This window comes from Ochotona princeps, chromosome 29 (assembly GCF_030435755.1).
Source record: "Ochotona princeps isolate mOchPri1 chromosome 29, mOchPri1.hap1, whole genome shotgun sequence".
Taxonomy (NCBI): domain Eukaryota; kingdom Metazoa; phylum Chordata; class Mammalia; order Lagomorpha; family Ochotonidae; genus Ochotona; species Ochotona princeps.
The window spans coordinates 9039587-9058971 of record NC_080860.1 but is presented as its reverse complement, the minus strand read 5'-3'; the positions used below and the strand labels follow the sequence as shown (position 1 = coordinate 9058971).

At 48.6% G+C, this 19385-nt stretch overlaps 1 protein-coding gene across 1 annotated transcript in view; it reads left to right on the top strand.

The window, feature by feature from the left end:
• The window catches only part of KSR2 (kinase suppressor of ras 2), a 305100-nt gene that overhangs the window by 134427 nt on the left and 151288 nt on the right, over positions 1–19385 (top strand). The window lies entirely within an intron of this gene.

The window sequence follows — 19385 nt, the reverse complement described above, 5'->3', positions numbered from 1 at the left end:
CTGGGAGATGGGGCAGTATGCTCCACTGCTCTAATGCCCACCATGCTGTGCTCGCACTGGCAGCAGTGCCGCACTGCCTCATCAGCTGCTGTCTCCCCGGCTTCTGGTCTCTTCCTCCATCTCTGCCATTTTCTTCTTTCAAGGCCCTGCCTTCCCTGGGCCTGGGTTGTTGTAGTACCAACAGGTGAGAAAAGAGCAGCTATTTTTTTTACCTTCTTAGAGCCTCTTTGCAGTCCCTCTCCCTTACCACCTCTTGTTTTGGGGGGGGGGGATTGGGCAGAAGGATGGTGAACATTGATTAAGTCAAAGGCACTAGGTGCCTAACCCCAGCACCCATGCTCTTGTTAGTCAGTTTTCTTATTGTTCCCCATCCCCTGGTTTCTCCCTGGCTGGCTAGAACATTGCATCTGACCAGATCGGCCAAGCACAGCCTTCCCCTGGTCTCTAACCCTGTGCACTTCTGAGCTTCCTCCCTTCCACCCTCTCGTCTTCTGCGAAACAACAAGAAAAGGTCAAGTTTCTCCTTTCCTAATGAGTGACTCACCCAGCCAGGGCTACTCGCTCAGAAACAGCCATTCCTGCCAGGGTTCTCCAAATGTGGCTGGCCTCTGTTGAAGCCTCCCGCTTATTCAAGGCATGTGCTGTGTGTCTGGGCTGATCTGCTGCTTGGGTCTGGGCCTTGCAGCCCCCTGCCTGACATGGACCCTGGAGCAGCCAGAAGCCCAAACCTGTGAGGGGGAGGAAGGGAAGCCGGGCTGTTTTTGCTGATGACCCAGAGGGATGAGGCAGCACCCAGTCTCCTGTCTCCTCAGGACTGAGTGGGAGGATGGCACTGTTCATGGCATCACTCCTTAGGGAATGTCTGGTTGTATCTGCCCACAGTGCATCAGCCCCTGTACCAACAGCTCGGCATCTGAGGGGGCATTGCTATTTATTTACACGCACGGCTTGAAAGAGGCACATGTAAAATCTACTCCCTAAATGCAATGTGTTTTAAAAAGTAAACTAAAGAAATTGAAGGAACAGATTTTAATGATAACCTGAGGCCAAAATATTTAGATGATCAAAACATGAGCTTTTTTTCTTGTTACCTATGCTGGTCCTTCCATGAAAGAAATATATAACAAACACCGTGATGTACCACTTCAGAAATGCATAGTGTTAAGAAGATTTAGTTTCTCACCTGAGCTTGAGGACGCTGTGGGTTTGAGGGAAGGAGGGATGGTGAGAGGCACAGAGGTGTGGTTGGACAGAGGGATAGATTCTACCTCCGGGTAGCACTGTAGGGCAGCTGGGATCTGCAACAGCAAATTGGCCCTTTCCGAGGAGCCAGCAGAGGGCGCTCCGAGCGAGTCTCTGCCCCAGGGCCTTTGCTGATGCGCTCCCTTCTGTGTGGATACCTTTCCTCTGTGTTTCTTGCCTCCTTTAGGTCATTCCTTTTTTCCCCCTGAGCTACAGTTCAGGATGAAGCTTGAAGACCAACAGGGAGTGCCTTGGTGCCACCCACTGAGCCTTTAGCTCTTACCAACCGGGTTGAATAGATAGACACATCTGTGGCAACACGAGGAGGATGCCTGTCCATTGCTGGGGCTTTTACCTGTCTTGCCTCTTCTGCCTCATGTTACTTGGGCCAGGGACCAAAACAGGGTTTGTTTTTTCTTAAAGGAGTCAGGAGTCTATCAGAGGGTTCTAGGTGGGTGGGTCAGGCGGTGGTGTGTGTCTCTGAGCACCTTGACTTTGTACGAAACGCGATATAAGCCGGTGTAACTGCCAGGGGGTGACAGAGAGTCGAGAACAGGTAACCCAGCCCTCAAAGTGATACCAACAGCCAGCAGGGGGTAACTGCTGTGGTCCTGGGGTCCCTAAGCAGGGTCTGTCCTGTCCCCGTAACTGCGCGACTGACTCATGCTGCCCTGGAGGCCCTCTTCATCAGTGACAAGCTGTTCCCTGGTGGAGAGTCCTTGCAGGTTTCCTACAGCCCCTTCCCCAGTCCCTAGAAGAATGAGGAAGGAGAGGGGCCATGTGGGCCCCATTCCTCTCCTGAATTCCTGAGACTGTCTCTCTCCCAGTGGCCAGAAGGTTCCGGGTGGGAAAGTGCCAGGAGTGGGCCCTGGAGGTGTTCCTCTCCCGAGACAGTAAAGGAGGGTGGGACACAGCGCTTGTCAGCCCCTCACCCCAGCACACGTGCCTCACAAATTTCTTGTGATTCGGACTCTCAGGCTCCGCCTGTGCACTCCCCAGACAGGCCCAGAGGCAGTCTTAGTCCCCGTCTTGTTACATTGAATTTTATATGAACGGTTTACAGTGCCACGTATGGTGTGTGCTCTCAGTACAATTTGCAGGCTCTGGTAGGTAGAGCTGTGGGAGAGGGGAGCTTCCGTAGACAACAAAGAGGCCTCTCAGCTCAGGTCCATTTCCCACCGTTGGGAGGATTTCTCCAAAAGAAAGAAATCACCCAAAGCAAGAAGTACCAAGATACTCATGGTAGTTCTGGAAAGAGTAAGAATCAGAGAACTGTGTGTCTCCACCCCATGCAGTGCCCAAATGAGCAGATCAAATGCATGAAGAAGGAGGCCTACAGTGAGATGACAAACGGCAGTCCACATTCAAATTCAGCAGGGGCAGTGGGTCACTATAGGGAGTGGTGGGGAATAGAGAGTCGGGGAGTCCCTGTCCAATCTCTAGAGGGCAGACCCGTCTCCTCTTTGACTGACTGCTACATTAGACGCAGGTTTGCACATTATCCGGAAAAAAGTAGAAGAGTGGGATTTTTTGTTCGTTTTGTTTTTCCCGTTGTGACATTTTACTACTTGAAAAACTGGCTCACAGATCCAAAAGAAGCCTCACCTGGGAAAGGGACAGTATGTCAGCTGTCCAGGTGGTTCTAACAGAACACCACTTTGCAGACCAAGTTCAGAACCCTGCAAGCCCACTCATGGGCGAGACCTACCCACCCACACAGCTCGCTGGGTCTACTGCTGGGCGAGTGGCTGGGTTCCTGGAAGCCCTTGATTTTGAGGAGGATCACCCACCCAGGCTCAGAACCTTCACAGTCAAGTTGCCTATATGGCACAAGACAGAGTGCATGGCCCTCTTTTGCCTGGAATGGGCTGGATCTGAATATTCACACGGAGGAGACGAAAACCAGTGCCAGGGGTTGGGGGGATCATTTGGCTTTAAGCAGTTCCACGCCACTTCATTCTTCATGGCAGGGCATCTGGCTGGCAGGGGAGGGCAAAGCTGGGCTCTAACTGCAGTTTCCACTTCTGCCCATGAGCGACTCTTTTGCCAGCCGCCTGGGCTGTTTGAGGAGGTAACAGAAGCCAGGACTTGGGGATGGAGCTGGAGCTTCGTGGGGTGGCATTTCAAAGGAAGGTTTCTCTCCAATAACAAGAATAAGACCCTGGAAGCCAGTCGGTTGAGAGGCATGTGAATCCTATTCTAGATCATTCCAGCTGGGTTCTGCTGAGTGCTCTGTGTCCTTCCTCAGGCAGTGACCAATGCAGTTACAAGAGAAGATGCTTTTCCTGGGGTTCTCTGCGCATCACTGGTGACTTCACAAGAGCCTAACACAAAAGGTCTTCCGCAGTGCTTCTGGACAACTCTCTTTGTCCAAGGAGCTGCTGATTAATTGGAAGTCATACAAGCAAATTCCTTTGAAAAAGCACTTTTAAGTTGGTTAAACCTCAGCTGAGCCCAGCTTCTCACACAAAATGTCTCTGTTGCCTTAATGTGACTGCCAACTTTGCAGGGATGATGGGCCTCAGCAGGAGTTGAATCTATGTGTGCCAGCTAACATTACAGGGACTTGTCTGTCTCAACTCTTCCTTCCCAGCTCTGTGTCTCACGTATGTCCTCTGTAGCAAGAGAAATTTCTTTCTTGGCATCTCCCATGGAAGTGCTGGGATTAGATCCCATAAATCCTCTTGAGCTGTGAGCCCATCCTTGATCCCGTGGTGGTGTCGAGGGGAATGGACTAAGCTGACCAGGCCAGGCAAACAGCTATCTGTCCCAGAAGCATCACGTGGGTGGATTGCAAGCTGACATAATAAATGCAGTTGGTAAAGTGCAGTCGTAATACAAGAGGAGGGGTCGATCTGAACAATCGTCATTTCCTTGGCACCAGCAGTACTTGAAGGCCATCTCCAGAGTGGGGTGGAGTTAAGTGATCACATAGCGACTTTTGACTTTCGCAACCTCAAAGAGTTCAGTCACGAGCCAGTTCTGCAGCTTCTGGAATTCGCTTGGGAAGAAGAGCCTTTATTGACTTAGAAAGTCAGGAGAATCAGAAGTTGGGAATGACAGAGAAGGGAGGCAAAAATCACTGGGGAATTTGGAACCAGAGTCAGAAAATCTCATTACAGAAGAGTGTATAGGTTTTTTTTTTTTTTTTCTGAGACTCTTTCATATCCATTATCTCATTTGGGCTACATCACAACTCTATGTGGTTGGCAGATCAGAAATTATTATATTCATTTGTTGCATAAAGAAACTGAAACCTATTAAGGTTAATTGACTGGACCAAGGTCAGGGAACTAATTAGTAAGAAATCTAGGAATAGAGTTTAGGTGGTCGTGGATCACTGCTATCCAATAGACATGTATATATATTTTAAAGATTTATTTATTGGAAAGGCACATAAGGAGTGAGAGTGAGAGCCAGAGGGAGACAGAAATACTCTGTCAGTTTACTCCCCAAAGGACTACAGTGGCCAGGAACGGGCCAGGTTGAAGCCAGCAGCCTGAAACTCAGTCTGGATTTCCAAGCCGAGTGCAAGGGCCCAGGGACTCGGACCATCATCCGCTGCTTTGCCAGATGTGTTAGCAGGGAGCTGGATTGGACATGGACTAGCCTGGACTCAAACCCGTGCACAGATGGAAAGCCGGGATTAAAGGCAGAAGCTTCCCCCACTGGACCATAAGGCTGGCCCCCAGTAGACTTGCAATGCAAGCTGTTCATCATTGAAACAATTTCTGTTCATCAAGTTTGAAAAGTTAATAGAAACAGAACCAGTTTGGGTCATTTATTCAACATTTGAGAAAAACTGAATTAAGAGGTAAATTTTTGTCAAATAAAGCATGAACTCCATGCCTAGTTTTTTTATGCTATGCATTTTCCATGAACTTTTTTTCTTTTCACCAAATATCCCTCATGTTTCAGTCAACAGATCCAAACTGCCGTTTCAACATGCAGTCAACTTAGAAGGGAAACATTTTACATTATTTCTCCACATGAAATCTTCAAAACCTGATCTGTTTTAGGTAACTATATATATTTGTAGTTCAAGTTAATTCAGAAAATGGACACTGTTGGTTGGTGCAGTCTAGGTTTTGATGGACAAATTTAGGTTTAAGTGGAGATGACATGAGAAAGGTTTGAAGCACGTGGTGGCGTTCATGTGGTAGTGTAGCAAGCCAACAAAAATCTTTCTCACAAAATAAATTTTTTTTCATTTTTTGTATGAATTTGAAAGGCACAGAGATAAAGGCAGAGATCACCTATCTGCTGGTTCACTCCTCACATGCCCACACTAGCCAGGGCTGGGTCAGGCCACAGCCAGGAGCCTGGGATTCCACTGCAGTCTCCTGCGTGGGTGCAGGGGCTCAAGCACTTAGGCCACTACCCACTGCTTCCCTCGGTGCTTTAGCTAGAAGTTGGGTGGGAAAAGAGTCACAACTTGAACCAGGCACTGTAATATACCTTTAGCAAAGCAGTTAAGACATCAGGAACTTTTTGAAGATCACACGTACACTGTAGAATTGTAGTTGCATCCTCTTGTGACTGTGGGATTGACTGGGGGCTGTGCTCACTGCCATGAGCCTGTGTCTCAAGAAAGAACCAACCATACAGTTGCTAGGCCCAGGAAAATATCCACATTCAAAATCTCAAAGTATGGGGTTTGGTGTGGTGTAGCAGGGAAAGGTGCTTTTTGCAATGCTAGGATCCCACAGGGTGCCAGTTCAAGTTCAGGCTGCTCCACTTCCGATCCAGCTCCCTGCTAATGTGCCTGGGAAAGCAATGGAAGATAGCTTAAGTGCTTGAGCCCCTACACCCACATGGGAGACCTGGAAAACCTCTGGGCTCCTGGATTCAGCCTGGTCCAGTCCTAGACATCACAGCCATTTGGGAAAGTGAACCACTGTGTGGAAGATCTCTCTCTCTCTCTCTCTCTCTCTAACTCTGACTTTCAAATACATTTTCAAAAGAAATCCCAAGTATCATTTCTATCAAGTGCATATCATTTTGGTACCGTCATAAAGTTGAAAAATTGTAAACTCAACGATTGAAAGTTAGGTACCACCTGCAGTTGTAATTGACATCCCTCTTTCCAGAAAGCCCCAGAACATTTACTCCTTGGCTAGCTGTTTATAGGAAACAGCTGTTGACTCATGAGCTAACAAGTGGAGCCCTAATTGCTTCAAACAGTTGCTGTGGGGATTCAATGACAGGAAACCCAGTCCTTGGTATAACCCTCCCGGGGTGTGGTGGAGTGCAGGGGCTTGTGGAGTCCTGGGTCCTCTGCCCCAGTGTCCCTCTGGACTCCCTGTCCAGGGCTCCTGGCCCTTCCTCTGCCTCTGGCAGTGAAAGTGCAGGACTGTGTTTCTCCTTTGGGCTCCCCCTAAATGCTGCATTGCACTTAGGTGGGGCTGGGAGGGAGGCTGGCCGCATTGTCTGCAGCACACACAGACCCTCTGGCGGCAAGAGCCCATGCAGGGGGCTGACCCAGGGGCCTCATTGACATAAATTGCAGCTGCGCTTCATTTCCAGGGAGCTCAGGGTCTTACTGTTCTCCACAGAGAGAAACTTAGTCTGGGCCCCTTAATGAGAAAGTTGTATTTCTCCCGCTACCATGAGGTTGAGAGCGTGAGCATGAATTTAGATGAGAATTTATGTATCCAGGAGCAACACCAAAGGCAGGAGTTCCCACCAATAGTTACTCCCAACTAGATGAGTGTTGTCAGAGCCCTGGCTGGCATTTCTGGGTTCTCAGGGTGACAGCTGAGTGATGGGGTGCTGAGTTGACTGCTCTCTCCCCGTCCCAGTGCCGTTTCTCCACTTCCATTGCTTGGGCAGTCCCTTGTGGTGGGAGCTGCTCTCTGCACTGGCAGGTGCCTCACAGCTTTCCCTACCTCTGCCCTGCTGAAAGCCGGCAGCACCCTGCTTCCCCCAAAGGGGTGGCAACCAAAAATATCAGCTGACCTTGCCTGATGTCCCCTAGTGGGCAAATAGAGCTGCAGAATGTTGAAGGCAGTGGGAGGTGGAGGGCAGCTTCTCCCAGGAGAGGTGGAGGTGGAGTGATGAGACTTAGTTCTGATCCCCTGTGAGCTCTGGCAGCTGCGTGACCTTGGCCAAGTCTCTTAACCCCTTAGAGGGTCATTCCTGCTTCAGAGGCTCTTAGAAAGGTGGAATGGATGAGATGGTGTCCGTGAAGTCCCTCTACGTGCGAGCCCTCTCTTGTCCTCCTCATTCCCCCGCCTTCTCCCCAGACCCTGAGAAACTTTCACCATCTTTGTCCGTGCGCAGGGGGCGAGGGGAGCAGTCTCTGCTGGGGCCAAGAAAAAAAGTTACATTTGATTACCTAAAGTTCCCTTCAAAGAATGGCATGGTTTTATAATTCGCAGCCTCATGAAAGAGTTCCACCTGGGGCTCCAAAAAGAATAATAGATCAGTAAGATCCAAACCTTAAATCCGCTCATCCTCCTGGAATGGTGGCGGGCATTGGAATGAATATTTCACGAACCTGGCTTTGATAAGGAATAGCTGCTGCTCCCCCCACGGCCCCGCATCCCGCCCCCAGATGGGAAAGTAAATTCCTCTTTTTCACAGTGACCTCTTAGATGAGTGAGAAAAGGATAAAATGAAATTGGGGGAAGAGTAATTTGCCTTCCTCGGGCCCCCAAACATCACAAGCAACGCTGTGCAGAGCTCATTTAACTCCCGACTTTCAAGCTGCAGGTTGCTGGCATCAGGGAGCTGAAGTACTTGAAATTGAGTCAGCCGCAGGAGTAATTTGTGTTTTTGCCGCATCCCCAGGGAGCAGCCCCATCTCACCTCTCACTCTGGAAGCTCTTTCTGTGGCACCTGCAAATCAGGGCGAGCTGAAAGCTAAAAGGCGGAGGAGCTCACTTTAGAGACCCAGTGGACTTGCCCTGACCTATCTTCCCTCTGGTTCTAGCCAAAAGTGTAAAAGTAATCTCTGCTGGCGTAACAAATATAAATTATGCGAAAATGCAAAATACGTGGAGTCAGTCAATGAAAGCCCTGACTTGAGCCCCGAGGCAATTGCTCCTTACCCTTTGCTGCGTGTTCTTTGGGAGAGTGATAGCTGATCAGAAAATCTGTCTTAGGCTCCCGAAAGGGGCAGAACCAATAGATTCCTCTATTTCCCCTTTTTCCTTCCTTCCATCCTTCCCTTTCTCACTCCCTCCTTTCCTCTCTCACTCCCTCCTTCCTTCCTTCCTTCCTTCCATCTGTCTGTACAGGTATTTCTTCACTTATGATGGAGTTTTATTTTGATAAACCATTGTGAATCCAAAAAAGATCTCATCAAAACTTGTGTTCACTTGACTGGACAATAAGATGCTGGACTCTATGTTTGGTATACGCTTGCAATGGGGGAATCTCAACTGAACTTGAACTGTGGTTATGCAACAAGGTGGAGGAATCCACCATGGTGGGAAGGTATGGGGAGGGGTGGGGAGAATCCAAGTACCTATGAAACTGTGTCACATAATGCAATGTAATTAATGAATTAATAAAAAAAAAACTTGTGTTCAATGCCCCTAGCCTAGTGCATGTCATCCCTTAGGCTGATCTCCCTTGAATGTGCACTGGAACACTCACATTCACCCACAGTGGGGCAAAATCATTTAGCAAACGCCTCTTTTCCAGTCAGGTGTTGGCTATTTCATGTAATTTATTGAGTACTGAAAACAAAAATCAGAATGGTTGTATGGGTACATTGTGCACCATTATATAGTACAATCATTACAAGTTGAGCCACAGCAATTCAAGGACCCTCTGAATGTGCAGAGGGAGGGAGAGGGAGCAGGATTGATTTTGACTCCTGGGAAGAATGGTGTTCATCTGCAATGCAGGCTAGGGAAGTGGGAAATTCTGCTAGGAGTGGATGTTAGGGTCCTGAGTGTCGAGGCATTCCAAAGGCAGGATTCCCTACCCTATGCCAAGCACAGTCTTCACGCCTTCACCTGTGTCCTGAGTGTTCCAAGAGGTGGGGACCAGGCCCACTGTCCCACTTTCCAGGTGGGAGGGTCTGAGGTCGCAGATGCAGCAGGGTGGCTGTGCAGCAAATGGCAGCCCTTCACCACAGTCCAGCCAGGGAGATTTCTGGTACATCCTCAGCCCTCAGCCATGCTTGGCATCTTTGTGCCCCCTGTGCCTTTCTCATCTCCCCTTCCCCTCTGGGACTCTGTCACCAGATCCCTGCCTTTCATGGGGAGTGTTACCCTCAATTTAAAACTCTGTTTATTTCTCTGGAAAGCAGAGTGGCAGAGAGAGGGGAAAGAGAAGTCTTTCAATGACTAATTTACTCCCCCAATGGCCACAACGACCAGGGCTAGGCCAGACTGGAGCCAGGAGCCAGGAACTCACCCATCTCTAGGGTTGCTGGTCTTCAGGACTCCCTCCACATCGCACACTTCTTCCCTCATAGGAAGAATAGCCACGCACGTGACGATAGACTGCAGATCCCGCTCATTCACCTTGCCTGGGTGCGACCATTCCCACTGCACTGTCCAGGGTGTTGTCCTCCTTCATTGACTACCAGCTATTTTTGTTTCCAGCTCATGATGGTCTCTTCCACAAGCCTTTCTCAGAGAGCTCCATCCACACTTCCTGCCTCAGGGCCTTTGCACATGGGTCCTCTCTCCACTTCCCCACTCTTTATACACCTCAGCCCCTCTGATCCTTCCAATTTCTGTTTGAGCTACTCAGAGTTGACCGCCATGAAGCCTCAAACTCCATGCCTTGCGTGCTGTCATGATTGCACCCAAGGCACATTGAAATGCTTTCTCTTACTTGATGGTTGACTTGTCAGCCAGGCCACATCCTTTTCCTCTGGGGTCTTCAAGCATGGAGGCAGTGGTAGTCTTGAATCAGATAATTGTACAAAGAGATGTAAAAATTGTAGAATTGGGGTAAAGGACTATACTGAAAATGAAGCTCAGAGTATCTAACAGGCTGGAAACCTCCTCTGCTTAGGGGACTGTAACAAGCTGTAAAGGATTGTGTAGACATCACTGCACAAGGGAGGAGGAATGGAGTGAAGCATGTAGCAGACAGAGAATAGCATGTGCCCATGTCTCAAGGCAGGGCCAGCCTCATGTGGTTTCTGGAAGAAGACTGGGGGAAGCATAGCACGTGAAGAGATGTGGCAGTGCCCTGGTGCGGGGAGCAGGTATGGGACTGAGCACACATTTGTTGGTGAACACCATCACGATGCTGCTTACCACTTAGAAAGTTCTGCTACGTGTTAGGCCCTGAGCTGAAGGCTTTATGTAGCTCCTTGAATTCTTAACATGGGTATAATTACTTATAGGGTACCAATGAGAAAACAGAATTCCCAGAAGGTTAAATGATGTACCTAAGCCCCTCAACCCCCAGCCTGCAGAGGCACAGTCCATATTTGAAGCCATACGTGACTTCCAAAGCTTTCCAACACCAGAAAACACTGACCCGTTGTCAACTTCCCCTGCCTCAGATCCAAGGCCACCCCGGGTAGCGGGAGGTGTGCACGCCCCACCCCAGGACAGAGCTCTCTGCACAGCCCTAATTCCGACTTTTCTTCCTAATGCATTTGAATGCTCCATTATTTCCATTCCTCCAAATGCTCGGAAACTTTCCCATTTCCTTGTTAAATAAAAGATGAGAGGCGGATAATGAAATCCAGATGCCCCCGAGGCCTCCGATGTCACCTGCCAATTTTTCTGTTGGTCATTTTTTTTTCTTTAAACAAAACAGAAGCGATGATTTGATGGTTTGGAGCAAGAGGCCATATTCAAATGGCATCATTACCTGTCGGGCTCGGCTATGTTTTATTCACTTGTTTTTCTGCTTAGATTCAGGCCTCGAATTCAATATTACACCATCCTTGCAGAGGGCTTTTTCAAATACCTCCCGAATGCCAATGGGCCTGCCACTATCTATCCCCTTGACAGCTTGGAGCAAACTCATTTAGTGACCTTCTTTCTCAGGACAAGAATGGGCTATGGATCAAGACTGTATTGACTCTCTCTCGTAGACCAGTGGTTCTCACACTTGATGCTTTTCCCCAACCCAGGGGTCCCTGGCCGATGTCTGCAGTCAGTGTTGGCTGTCACCGTTATGGGAGCTATGACTGGCACCATGTGAATAGAGGCCAGGGATGCATTCAGCATCCTACCATGCATAAGAGAACCCACCCACAACAAGCGATTATCTGATCTCAAATGCCAACAATGAGGAGGCCAAGAAAACCTAAATCAGACAATGATTGGGTCATGTATTCTGCACATGTATGTGAGACCAAGTTGGTTTGTGTCTATTTCTCTGCTTTTCTTCTGCCTGGTTGTTCTGTCCAATATGGAGAGTTCAGTATTGAAGTCTCCAACTATGATTATAGATCTATTTTCCCTGTCAGTTCCCTGTTTCCTCTTATTTTGATGATCTATCATGAGGTCTGCAGCACAGCTGTGTCCCCACCTGGTGCCCCGAAGAGGGCAGAGCATTGACAAAATGTAGCCCTATGATTGTTGGGTGCAGGTCGGGTTTCTCCAGAAGCAACTTTTGAGATGAGGAAGAAGGCTCAGGGGGCTTATTAACGGTGCTGTTACTGATGTTGTAGTGGAAGAAAAGGATGTAGGCAAGGTGAGAGTAGGGGGCCAAATTAGAGCCCCAGGTCTCACATCTTTGGGACGTGTGAATATGTTACTGTACATGGACCAGGCTCCTTATTTTACAGGTATACAATACAGTTCTTATTTTATTTTTATTTTATGATAGTTTAACAGGCACTGGGATTTCCTTATCCCCTCCCTAAGTTCTCTCTCCTCCCCATTGATTTTCACTCTAGTTTTACAATGGGCGTCCTTCGCGAACAAGTTCATCATGCTGCTATTGAAGTGTCTCCCAACAATATAGGCATGGACAATATCAGAGTCCAGCATCCTACTGTCAGGGCATCTTCAACCGTTTCACTGGGAGTCCATCCTGGTTCTGTACGCATAGAGACACTCTGCTCTCTGTCTCCACCTCTGAACATACCAGTCTTCGCTGTACTTCCAGTATGCATCCCCTTAAATACAGAGCCAGTGAACACAGCCCACAACAGGGAGAAAAATAGTAAACTTTCATCAACACGAAGTTAACACACATGCAACAAAAATACCAATGTGTCACTAGAATGATGAAAAAGAAAATGAAATACCTTCATGCAGGAATGGATGCCAGCGTGTGATCCATGTGATGCTAAAGAAACTACAATAAAAACTAGGGCATTATTACTCATGAGATGTAGCAGAAACAGTGTTGAAAGGGACATCGACGATCTCAGGTGTTCACAAGCAGTCAATCTCTTATGGATGATCGATTAATGAGTCACAAGAACTTATTGAGAAAGAAACAAGTAACTAGGAAGTGCAAAAAGGTAAAATTCACAGGAAAAAATAATTAGGTTTGATGCCACAAAACTGCAAATTGAGACAAGAAAGAGCTATTCCCTGAGAAGATGAGTGAAACAACCCCTAGCTGTGTTAGCACTGAGCATCACCAGGGCACAAGCTCTTAAAATTAGAGATGAAAGAGAAATGTCCCAACTTTTCGCTCTTTACGTGGGTCATGACATTGCTGGCGACCAGGCTGCGTTTTGGAAGTATAAGAACATTTGTTCATGTTTGTACAATAGTTTTCTAAGGCATAATTGGTAAACCTTTTAAAAACTGCCCGTATTAGGTACAAGTCAGTGCATTTTAGTGGTCACCATGTGGTGTGACTACCTCAAAGTGTAGTTTCCGAACATACCTGCCACCCCAGCAAGATTACTCATGCTTGCTCAGGCCTAATCCCACTTCTTTCCCAGTTTCCAGAAATCACTGATCTGCTTTGATCTCTCATTTTTGTGACCAGGCTGCTGTTTAAATCATTTTTTTATTTTCATGTACTTGCAAGGCAGTTCTAGAAGGAGTGGCAGAAGTGGGGCATCTTCCATCCATCAGTTAACTCCCCAAATGCCTGCAGTAACTAGGGCTGGGCCAGGCTAAAACCAGGAGTCTGGGACTCCATTTGGGTCTCCCACGTGAGGAGCAGGGGCCCAAGCACTTGGGCTGTCATTCTCTTCTTTCCCAAATGCATTAACAGGGAGCTGGAACAGCTGGGACTCAGCCTAATGCTCCGGTATGGAATGTTGGCATGGCAGATGACAGCTTAGGCTGCCCAACGCTACCCAGAAATCTTAATAGCTGACACTGGTAGTACACTTGCAAACACTGAAGGCTTTCCATGTGTGATCTCAGGAGACTGTGCCAGTGACTCCGTGAGATGAATGCCATTGTTATTCCCTTCCAATGGAGGAAGTATCAAAATCTTGGAACAGCTTGTTTAAGTTGGTGAGGTTAGTAAAGAGTGGAGCTGGGCCTGGGGCCCAACTGATCTGACTGGGAACCCCATGCGCTCTGACACTCTTATCTCTTGTCCTTTTAGTTCCTTCTGAAGTTTTTCCAGTGGCCTAGGTTGCAAGTGACTAGGGTCTTGTGCAATTATTGAGGTGATTGTAGAAGCAGGCACTGGAGACTGTAGCTCTTGGGTTCTCTCACCTTTATCCTTCCCAGGGGTCTCTTTCCATTCTAGACACATGGTCCAGCCTCTAATGTCATGCTTTTCCAACTTGCTTATTGGGATGATGGTGGGTAGGGATTGATCTTTTAGCCTGATGGCCTGCAGTTCATCTAGGAAGCTGGTTTTCCACAACTGAGTCCAGTTTTGCGTGCAAGGCTTTGCAGGCACGGTTCGCCCACAAAGCCTGGGTGTCAGTTTCCTCCATTTGTGAGTGGGGAATACCCTGTGCAATTCATGTGCTCTCAGCTATCCTGGGTCTCCTATTAGAACAGTACACAGATGAAATAATGACCACCCCAAATCCCCAGCCTGAGGCTCACCTCTTATCCAGAAATTGTCCCCACTCCTTCTGATTATGTAAACACATGCTTGGACTCCCTTTCCCTGCACAATTTCCTTGCGAAGCAGAGTCAGCCTGGTTTATTTACCCTGGGTAGAGCGGGGGCCATTTTGATACTCAACAGTTCTTAAGGATGGGATCAGGAGGACAGACTCCCCATCAGGGCAGGTCTGGAAGAGACTGATATTTATGAGGCCTGTTTGCATTCATTTCAGCTGGCCTCTAATCCCACACTCTGGGAAGATTGCTGGGTAAGCTGTGTGTGTTTGATAAATCCAGCCCTCGCTTAGGGCATGCAAGTGGCTTTTCAGCAGGCGGTGGAATTGGCCTTTTAAGAGCTTCAAGCAGCAGTCTCTTTACTGTTTTTCTTGTGGTCAGTGTCATGGAGTTTAGACACAGTTTCCTTACCTTTACCTTGTAGATTTCTTGAAATGACACAACCTTGATGTTGTTCTACGGAGGCTCCTGGTACCAGGTTGCCTGGACTGGGGGGAGTGCAAGAGAGGGGCACAGCAGAGCAGCATTGTGGGAGACCCTCGTTTGCAAGGGCAAACAGGCGCTGAAAGTCAGTGTTGCCAAGTGCACCTGCCTGTACCGATCATTGATGTACAGGCTAGGGCAGGGACTAAGAGTATTTATTGGGTATTTGCTGCATGGACAAACTGATCCTTAATTAGCAAGTGAAACTCCAAGAGGTCAGGTAACTTTCTCAGGAACTCAGGTTGTGATTTGAGCCCTGCACTAGTCCCTTCTTCCTCTGGGACCCCAGCTCACTTTCTTCCTGACCCATTCCTCCTAAGGAGATGATAGTTTTTGAGTTCAGAGAGAATGAGTGAAAAGGAGATAAGCACACCCAGAAAGCCGGCCTTAGCCCCCTCTTCTTTGCCACTCCACCACACCAGGGGCCCTGAGGTTGCTTGCTGTTCGGCTTGCATTTTCCTCCACTGTCCAGCTGTGAGGAGGGCAACTGGCCCCAACCGTGTCAGGAGGATGCTCTAGAGGGCCCCCATTAGCCCGAGAGCAGCTTTATTTATTTATTTACTTATTTCTGAATGACCGCAGTGTGCTGGCTGCTTGCTCCAGCTGCCCTCACTGAACTTCTGTCTGTTTCAGATGATCAGAACCTTGACTTAGTGTCTGGGGAAAAAAAATGCTTGTTGGATTGGGAGAGAGGGGGGCCCCGGTGGGGGGAGAGGAGAAGATGATCCTTCACTGGGGGAGTGAGTGCTCCAGAGGCAAGAAGACCTGATTTGACACCGTCCATAGGCTCTGCAAATTGCTTCCAGAAGCTGTGATGTCGCTTATGGGAAAATGAGTCAGGCTAAATTACCTCCTCACCCCCAGGCACCTCTCGCCCCTCCCTTCACTTTATAGCTTGATGGGTCTATTATATGTGTGGTTAGAGATCTGATTTTTTTAGTTTCACTCAACAATGCTTCTTTTTGTTCTCTTGGTCATTGAAATATTTGGATGTCTGTTATGTTATCAGGCCTCTTGTGGGCAGGCATGGGACTCAGAGTGAACGAGACAGTTGGAGCCTCACCCTGGGGGAGAAGTGTTGTTGAAGGGAGGGGGTGGTTGGCTCCCACATCCTGTGGTGGTAACCAGGCAAGGTGCTTGGTGTCAGGAGGATCTGTAACTGGGAATCCCACTTGACCGTTGACATTAGGGAAAGTTTCCTGGTGGGATGTGGGGGAGATTGATGATTGAACTGAAGTCTGAAGGCGAGGAAGAGCTCGCAGCAACATGTGCAAAGGCCCTGGGGTAGGTGGGAGGTAGAGAGAGGAGGGAAGGACATAAGCCTGAGGAGACAGGTCACATGAGAGCCTTGAAGGCTGCTAGTTCCCTGCAGCTCCCTGACCAGTTACCCCCAAAACCTGGAGCCTTAAAGTCAGAGGAATTCATCTGTCTTGGTTCTGGAGTCTGGAGATCTGAGCAAATTCCAGCAGGACCACGCTTCCCACAAAGGCTCTAGGTGAGGACCCCTCCTGGCCTCTCTCAGTTTCAGGGGTTCTAAATGTTTCCGGGCTGCCTCCAGCCTCTCCCTGCCTTCCCCATGTCCTTGCCAGCATGAGACCTGCCACTGCCTTGCTCAGGTAAGGACAGTTGTCATTGAACTTCAGCTCCAGCTGGGAAGTTCAAGAACATTTCAGGTCCTTCATGGCCATCTACAGGGTCCCTTTGCTCAAATGAGGTGGCCTCCATGTCTCTACGAGGGTCAGGCCACTGTTCAGCTTAGTACTGCTGCAGTGGGTAAAAGTCTTGTCTCTTGAAGGCCCATTTATTCATTGGAAAGCAGAGTGACAGAGGGAAGAGAGGGAGACAGATATGGATCATCCATCCACGGATTTTCTCCCTGTATGGCCAAACAGTGGCTGGGGTTTGTCCAGGCCAAAGCCAGGAGCCAGGAACTCCATCCAGGTCTCCCATATGGACGGCAGGGCTCTAAGTACTTAAGTCATCTCCCACTGCCTTTCTCACAACAGAGGGATCAGAAGAGGAGCAGCCAGGACTCAAATGATCACTCTGATGGGAATGGTGGGCTTACAGGTGACTACTTAGCCCCTGGTGCCACAATGCCAGCCCCAAAACTTTGGTCTTTGTTTGATGGTACTTGGGAAACTGGGGCACAGGCATGGGGTGGTTGCATTTATGCTTTGAAGACCTTCCATATCATGGGTTAGCAGTCATGTCCAGCTGAGAGGGGCGAGCCTGGCAGCTTGTCCTGGTGATGCTGGGAAGCAGACAGAATCTGGACGTTCTTAGGACACAGGCCTCTTCTCGTCATGAGTATGTCTTCATTAGCGCCGATGACAGGTGCTATGTGAACATCTGTAGCAGGGACATTTGGGTGGGACACTGCACAGAGCCCCTCTCCCTGTTCAGAGAGGCACCCGATGAGCCCCTCACTCTGTGGCTGTCTTGTGAATCTGTGTTTTCTTTAATGCAGCTCGTAGCGTTCTCACCTGGTTAAGTACACGCGATGGCAGAAAGGCAATTACAGCACAGGCCGGCTTTCCAGAAGGTCTCCGTAGCATCTCTGCGGCATCATTAGTTCTCAGTGACTTACTGTTACTCTGGTTTCTGTAAAGGTCTGGCTCACCCTGTGGAGGAGAAATAAATGAGAGCAGCAGTTGGGGTGTGCACTCTTGGTTGCATTTAATTTGCATCTCATTAAGGCTCTCGCTTGGTGATGGTGTGAGGTCAGAGCGTGTATCGATGGAGAGGCAAGGTGGCTGGTGGGCCATGACCGTTACAGCCGAGGGGGAGGCTAGCTGGGGGAGCAGTGTAGATGGTGAAGTCCATGGCTCTGGATCTGATGTCCTAGGGTCACGTCCTGCCTCGAGCACCCATCTGTGTGTGAGATTTTCAAGACGTTCAGGGAAAATGCGTGTTCTGAAAACACTGTGCATGGATTTCAGCCTGTTTCTTCTTACGATTTATTTTTATTATTATTTTTATTGGAAAGAGAGGAGGAGAGATAGAGAGGAAGAAGATCTGCCGTCCAATGATGCATTCCCCAAGTGCCCACATGGCTGTAGTTGAACAGCTATAGTTGAGTTGTTCAGAAGCCAGGAGCTTCTTCCAGGTCTCTCACACGGATGCAGGGTTCCAAGGCTTTGGGCTGTCCTTGGCTGCTCTGCCAGACCACAAGCAGGGAGCTGGATGGGAAGTGGGACCACGGGGACTAGAACCAGTGCCCATATAGAATCCCGGTGCGTGTAAGGCAAGGACTTTAGCCACTAGGCTACAGTGCTGGGCTCCAGCCTGTTTTTTTTTTTTTAAGATTTTTTTAAATTTTATTTTTATGGAAAGAGAGATTAACACAGAGAAGGAGCGATGGAGGGACAGAGAGAAAGATCTTCCATCTGCTGATTCACTCCCCAAATGGCTGCAACAGCCAGAGTGAGAGAATATAGTCAGGAGCCAGGAGCTTCTATCTCCTATGTGGGTACAGGATCCCAAGGACTTGGGCCACCCTCCGCTGCCTCCCAAGGCCACAAGCAGGGAGCTGGACAGGAAGTGGAGCAGCCGGGACAGCAGCCGGCACCTATGCGGGACACTGGCGCTTGCAGGAGAGGATTAACTGACTGAGCCATTGTGCAGGCCACCAGTGAAGATGTTTCTTGGCCCTGAAATAAACTTACCTTTTAATTCCATTTTCTCATGAGCGTTCTTTAGCTTCCTTTCATGCTCTTGGGTCAATCACCCAACCATCCCATGTCCCATTTGCCAAGCAGGAATAATATTAATAAGCAATAATACCTACGTTATTGGTCTGTCAGAAGAATTAAACAAGATAATGCACTAATAATATTAAAAGCAAAAGGTTAGTGATAATTATCTATGACATTTTACATGAACGCTCTATCACTGAGGATTGTGGATGTTTGTTGAATGTCCAATGTGAGCCGGATGGTATCTTAGGAGCTGCCCTTGAAGCACAACTCGCTATGTAGAAGGCCATGGCCGTATGTCCCTTGGTAGGAGGAGGTATGCAATAGGGACACAAAAAGGGAGAGCTGTATCATAGGCAAACAAACCAATAGATGCACTGACATCTAAATTTGTGCACGCTTAAACCCCTGAGATAAAACCTTGTAGTATTTGCATCTAACCCATACAAGCCTGCCTGCATGCTGTAATTCCCCTGTGGGATACTTATGCTGTCCACTATCATGTAAATGCTGTGTGGATGGTTGTGATACTGTGTTGTTTAGGGGATAGTGACAAGAAAAAATGTAGCTTTTTAAAAATGTACATACATTTTTTGATCTGCATTTGATTGAATCTGGGTGGGGAACCTGCGATATTTAGGGCGGGCCCACTGTTTACACAGCATTGGGTGATATTGATTTCCATCGTGAAGGCTAGAGCTAGGTGATTGGTGGAAGGTGTTGGGTGAGAGATGCTGTTGTGGAGGAGCAGATGGGGTGTCTGAGAAGTGACTCATGTGATGGACTAAGCTGTGCAGATTTCTACAGGGCTTTTCAGGCCAGGGAAGCAGGATCTGCAAAGGCCCTGGGGCAGCCTGTAGCTCTGAGCATCCCAGACAGGACATGGGCAGAAGATACACAAGAGATGAGATAGCAGGTAATGCTAGGATGAAACAGGAGAGAAAGCAAGTGGCTGGGAGCCCGAATCTGTCGTGCTGGAAGATCTGAAGGGTAGTAGGTCTCTCCGAGGACCTTGGTAATGGGGCTGGGGCTGTTCT